The following is a 6,869-nucleotide window of genomic DNA, read 5'->3' as shown; positions in this document are numbered from 1 at the left end:
TGCACCACTATAATGCCAGTTCTCATACGGCCAGACAGACAAATGAATTTTTGAAGGTGAACAACGTTGACCTTATGAGCCATCCCGCGTACAGTCCTGTACTCCTTTATTTATTTCCAAAAATGAAGAATCAGTTACGCGGTCAACGATTTTCACCACCTGAAGAGGCTCTCGAAGAGTATGAAAATACGTTTCAGAGATTATCACGGAGGTTGTGACCAATTTTGAAAACATTTCTGCCACATGTTTTCAAAATTGGTTCATTCGTATGAAAAACTGCATTAACGCTAACGGAGAATATTTTGAGAAACAATAAATTTATTTCTGATCATTTATAGTATTTTTTCTTATTCATTCCTAAAACTTATAGTGCGCCCCACGTATGAGCTCTTAGAGCAATCCTATTTAGGCCTGTAAGTTGGATTGCCTGCCAAATTCGTACTATAACGTCACAAAAATAATTCACTGTCCATGCAGTTTACGTTACCCATTCGAAATCCGTTCACCTTTTCTTTCATAGCAAAACCGTATCATGACGTGCCATTTGCCATGCAAGTGGCGATCTCATCTGTTAAAATAAATAATTCAAAAAAGTTACAACGTGACTAACTTTTTTTAGGTTTTGTTACATTTTTAAGAAATTTCGTTTAAGTTTTATTACATTTTCAGTTTTATAATTATTTGTTATCTTTGTAGGTTATATAGCCAATTGTCAATAAATAAATATTATTGAGCGTTTTTTGAAAATTTTAGTTCTAGTTCTCAATCTTGAAAGTATTGTTGATAAATTATTGACATGAATGTTATTGCAATTTTTAAAGGGAATTTTAATCATTTTAATCATTTTAAATGATTTCAATTCCGTTTGACTTTAGTGCAATCAATGAAAATGTACGAACACAAGATACGTCTCAATTACGTTATCAAATTTCAAACTCACCTTATTAATTTTTTAATGATAATGACTAGACATGACATGTAATTTTGTCGTACAACAAATTGTAAAGTATGATTGAAAAGTTGCCGATATTACAAAAACAACGTAGTAAGTATAATCAATAATAAAATTAATAAAAAAATGTAATTATTCTCATTTTGAACACAATCGGTTAATAGTGCTTGAACGCTCCCAAGATACTACATTTGTCTGTTTCTTTCCTAAGGTTTAGTATCTTTAGCATCTTGCCCTTGTTGGATGTCAGCCAGCCAGCCAGAGACAATAATTAACGTTTAAAAAGTAAAACTTATCATCCTGCCGTGCCATTCCCGTTCTACTTTGTGTAGGTCATGATACGAATTTAAGCAATTCAGTTTTACCACATCAAGTGAATTGTTTAGAGCATATAGTACGGGAGACGCTATTAGCGTTATTTATTGAACAAACCTTTCTGCCACTTTTTGAGGGGCGGGGGATAGTACTTGTAGTACTATCCCCCGCCCCCGTCCCCCGCAAACAGGTGCACTCAAATGCAAAATTGAATTGTGTCACTATAGTCTCAAATAAGCAAAAGTCTACAACACCAGCTTATTTTTACACATACACAGATAAAACACACATTCATGTCATGTTCGTACTCAGAATAGGCCTATAAAAATAAATCGATTCTCATGAATATACTAGAGACGGAAAGTTATCGACGTGACGGTGTCGATATGTATTACCCATGGCTAGACTGGATGTAGTGAATTTATTTTTGTAATTTTGTGTGTAGTGTAACAGTGGTATTGTTTTACTTGTATTTGCCACAGGAGGTTGGCCTTTGTCTTACCAATAAATGGATGACAATAAATACAATCCAAAGTCTAATCCAAAAACTGTGAAAAAGTGTCCGGAGTTTTTTTTTTCAGTTTATGGCTTTTCGCGGTCAGCGTTGGAGCCAATGACAAGCATGGCCGGAGTTAACATCTACAAACGTTGTGATATGTATAGAAATATTTAAAAAACTAAAACATTTCATTCAAACTGTAAAGTCATTGCAGTATTCATCGAGTTCTTAGGTTTTCGCGATTGTTACACATAGGAAATGAAACTATTTTTCCGGATTTAAATCGCGTTAAAATATATTTATTTTTTTATAACAAACCTACAGATATACTCGATTTAAATCCGGAAAAATAGTTTTATTTCCATTTAAGTATTGCTTAATTTTGTTTGCTATAATTTAAAGGTCCAAAAATTATCCGTATTCAGCTTCTACAGGAAATAACAAAATGCAACATATTTAGTTTCTAGTGAAAACTACTTGAACACAAGAGTGATGGAGTAGTCTTAATGTCAATAATAATTAATTTTATAGTATTATGTTGAATTTTATACGAATTCACTTCAAGTAATAAGAGTTGGTAGTTATGACGTGCAGTAAGAAATGTATCGATGATTCGAATTTCTAGATTCCAACTGGAAGTAAACTCAATGTTTCATAATTTCTAAGACCGATTTATAACAAAACCGTTATGCGTGCAGGGGATTGTGGTTGCTTATTACAAATAAAAGATTAAGTTTGTTTTGTAACATTCCTAAAATAACCTAATAAAGTACATTCGGGATTACAAAAATTCGAGCATACTATACTGCGGACAAATATATTTTCGGACTTTTGATTGATAACTCCAAACAGTAAAACTAATACAACAATATTTTGTTAGTTATTTATTACTAACATTTAATAAAAAGTCATTTTCAAAATAAGATTAACATTAAATCAACTATATAGTTTCTTTCTTCTAAATCGAAATACACTCCCGGACACAACTTTCGAGTCAACTTGAATTTTTATTTTGAAAGACCTAGAATATAAAAATGAAATATATAGAATATAGAATATATAGAATATAAAAATATTGTTTAACTAAAGAAAAAGTTTTTATGCAGTTTTAATGCTGGCAGGATCCCCCGTTATTATGGTGTGTCGTTGTTCCAAATTTGAATTTATGATTTTGAAAAACGGATAAAAGTTGTGATTCGTCATTGTTTTTAAAGAAATAAGGGAGCGTAAGGTGCAAGTCAAAACGAAATAATTTGAATATTTTTTAATTTAATTGTTTTATTTAACAATAAAGGAGTTTTGCATTGTTTTTCCTCTAAATTTAACCAAATTTCTCGAAGGAATTATGAACCCTGCACCTGAAGTAGCCGCACAAGCTGTGACACTTTTGCAGTCTGGACTTAGTCAGCGTAATGTAAGTATACAACTGCATTTTAGTCGTTCCGCTGTTGAAAGGTTATAACCATCGGTACTAAGAGACTGGCGGCTATGTTCGCCGTCAAGGAAGACCACGATTTCGAGTGACAACGGAAAAGCAAGATCGATTTATCTTCACGACGAGCTCTCGAAATCGTCAATTGGCTTCAGTACAGATCCAAGAACAGCTTCGATACTTTCATGGAGTGGCTGTTAGTGCTAGAACTGTGAGATTGAGACTTTAGGAACGTGGTCTAACACGAGCTCATCGAATGGCGCGCCTCCAATTTGCACGCGAACATTTGTTGTGGAGGCCAATACTCCACGTCAGTGGAGCCAGGTACTCTTCACTAATGAAACTAAGATTATGGTCTATGGTAATGATGGAAGGAACAAGGCCTACCGAAGACAAGGAGAGCGTTTTGTGCAGTGTCGCATTGAAGAGAAAGTGAGCTGTGGCGGGGGTTCATGGAAGGTCTGAGGGGAGGAATGTCCACCGCAGGCAAAACTGCGCTAGAGGTTGTGACGGGGCCGCGGCTGCCACCATTAAATGCCGACAGATACATTCGCCAGTGCCTCGAAATTCATGTAATGCCATATGCTGGCTTTGTAGGCCGAGATTTTATTCTCATGCATGACAACGCAAGAGCGCATACTGCAAGAGTCGTCACGGAATACCTTCATGACGTCGGTATTACTACCATGCAATGGCCAGCACGAAGCCCGGATATGAACCCAATAGAACATTTATGGGACGAACTAAAGAGGCGTGTTCGAGCTCACCACCCAGCCCCGCAAACCTTACCGGAGTTGAAAGTTGCCATTGAGGAAGAATGAGAGAACATTCCACAGCACTTCATATTGACGTTAATTAATTCTATGCCAATACAAGTTACTGAATAGACAATTTTTTCCGATAAGCCACTGTTTTCTTTAAAATTTCTTTACTAGAGTTTCATTTGACAAAGGTGAATTCAAGACTTGTGACACTTAAACTCGTTTTTCCCAGGTTTCACAAAATCAAATTTTCAACAAGGACATACGAAAATGACGTTTAGTAAACCAGCTTCAAAATTGCATTAATAGTTTTAGATCAATGAATCACGTTTTTTAAAATTTAATACTAAAAATGCAAGGTGGCTCGAAATATGTGTCCGGGATTGTATTTCAATCGCTTGTGGTTCGAAAATTGAAATTGACGTAACGGGTCTCTTTCTGCTTTAACGCATATCTTGTGTACAATAAGGACAGTCAGCTATTTGGTTATTTTTATTGCTTTTGTAATTTATTTGTATTGTATGTATGTACTCGTGTATGTATTTTTATTTATATTTTTTCTTACAGTACGGCACGATTTATGATGATTTATATTAAACAATTACAATTTATTTTCATTATTTATAATTTATTACATTATTATTTAATATACAATACGACGGAGAAATCGATTTGAATGAACTTCGTTACAAGATCTGTCAATAAAAATAGGAGCTAAAAGAGCACGTCGCCTCTATTCGTTACAAGATCTGTCAATAAAAATAGGAGCTAAAAGAGCACGTCGCCTCTATAACGAAAAAACAGCGTCCATGAAGTACTGCATTTTTTGTCTATAGTTGCCTTTTAGTAAATAGGGAAATTCATAGGCATGCTGATGTCAAATATTCGAATGCTTTCAAATATTTTTTATGTAAGTAATCGATAAATTGAATCAATGTGATCATTGTGAAAAATATGTCATAAAATAGAAAATTAGCAATAAATGTAAAAAGTTGGCTTATTTATGGAATGTAATTCCACCCTTGGCTAGACTAGATGCAGCAGAGATTTTTTTCAAGTTTGTATAGCGCAAGACGACATGTTTCGTGAAGTACTTGACGCGGTGAATTCGATAATGGAAATGAAAAAACATCGATTTGAAAGTAGTGTTCATTGTGCGATAGTTGTTTTCTGCTTGTACCTTGACAGAGGGGATTGCCTATCGGTGACGCCTCCAGTCCTATATGCTCTAAGGTGAATTGCATGGAACTTGCCTGGCTGCTTATAAGCTCATAGTGGGCCCCCTGTACTGATTTTGCCATTTTTGTAGTTGACATTAGATGTACTTTCAGTTGATAACTGTGTCCGGTTGTCAAAGGAAAGTACATCTAATGTCAAAACCAATGTTTCGCCAAATGTTTCAGTGAATTATTCGCATGAATTGTAATGAAATGAACGAAAATATTGACAGTGAGAACAATTAAGTATTGATAAAAATGCGTCGCCGCAGCATTAAGGGGTGTGGCACTAGAAAAAACTGAAATCAACCGAATGTTGCATTACACTGTGCTATTTTATGTGCTATTTTTCTGTCTATAAATCATACAACAGCTCAAATATCTCATGTAATTAGAGTCAGTTAAGTAGTTTATTCATAAGTCTTGCCGAGTTCTGCTTTGGTTACTACAGATTGCCTGTTTGTTAATATATTTTGATGATTGTTGATAACGATTATTTTGAGATGTGTTGTCCTTGTCAGCATACATATTATCGATATTCTGTTATTAAAACAAATGACTACGAGGTTGTTATTATTTCATTACTATTTTTATTTTTAAAGGTTGCCTATAAATCAAAAAAGAAAGTAAGAATGGTAGGAAATTATAGCACGTCCGAATATAAACATAGCATCAAATACCATTTTCGTTTGTTCGCCTCATTTTGAAAGGACAAATGTTAATAGAACTTTGAATATAACCATAGTTACATGCATGTAATATATTACACGATAATGCAATTCCATCGTTACATTTATAGATAAATAACTTTATATTTAATTTTGATTAAAAATATTCATTACTAGGCATTCTCAGTTTCTTAAAACTGACAGCGTCCAACATGTGAACAGCTCGAGATTAAATTAATAGACTAATGTTTGTTTAAAACGAAGTTAAGTTAAGGTAAGTAGTTAGTTTAATCAAAATATTTGTTATGATATAAGTAAATGACATTTGACATTACTTTGACAATTATTTGACAGGAAATATGATGTAAAATTTTATCTTGACCTTAATCATTCTTGCCAAATTTAATTTGTAACATTGTGACATGACATGAGGGACATTTCTTGTGACATTTTTAGTGTTGTCGTAGTTTCATATATAGTTGTTTAATATGCGAAACATGTTAGTACAGGCACTGTCTCTTGTTACATCTTCTGTTATACCATGTTTTAAGCAAATAAACGTATTATTACATATAAATGTGATTTTATAATTATCGATAATATTACTACTATTATATAAGTAATTTTATTTATTTCAAAAATTAAAAGGAAGTGTTAAAGACTCACCTTAATCAAAATCACTGATATAAATTATATAACAATGCATAAATACAAAACGGCTTACATTATATGGAAATCTTTGAAAAATTTATTAATTTATATCTAATCTTGAGATTGGAAATGCACAGGGATCTCTAGATTTAGAATACAATTTTTTTCTTTTTTTAGCATACTCTCAAATTTATTTCATTCTGTGCAAATTCACTTTTCGTATCTAATACGTGAGCTTTTACAAATGCAAAATAAGGCCTTTAAATGTTATGTGATATTTCCGGATTTTCCCATGTGACATAAAACATTCCCAAATGGAATATTGATATACATGTCGATATTGGCTTATCTATAATTATGGTACAACACTAAAG

The sequence above is a fragment of the Hyposmocoma kahamanoa genome, unplaced genomic scaffold (genome assembly GCF_003589595.1).
Source record: "Hyposmocoma kahamanoa isolate Upper Pololo Valley unplaced genomic scaffold, ASM358959v1 160, whole genome shotgun sequence".
NCBI lineage: Eukaryota > Metazoa > Arthropoda > Insecta > Lepidoptera > Cosmopterigidae > Hyposmocoma > Hyposmocoma kahamanoa.
The sequence above is the reverse complement of the archived record's forward strand: the minus strand, read 5'-3'. Positions refer to the sequence as shown.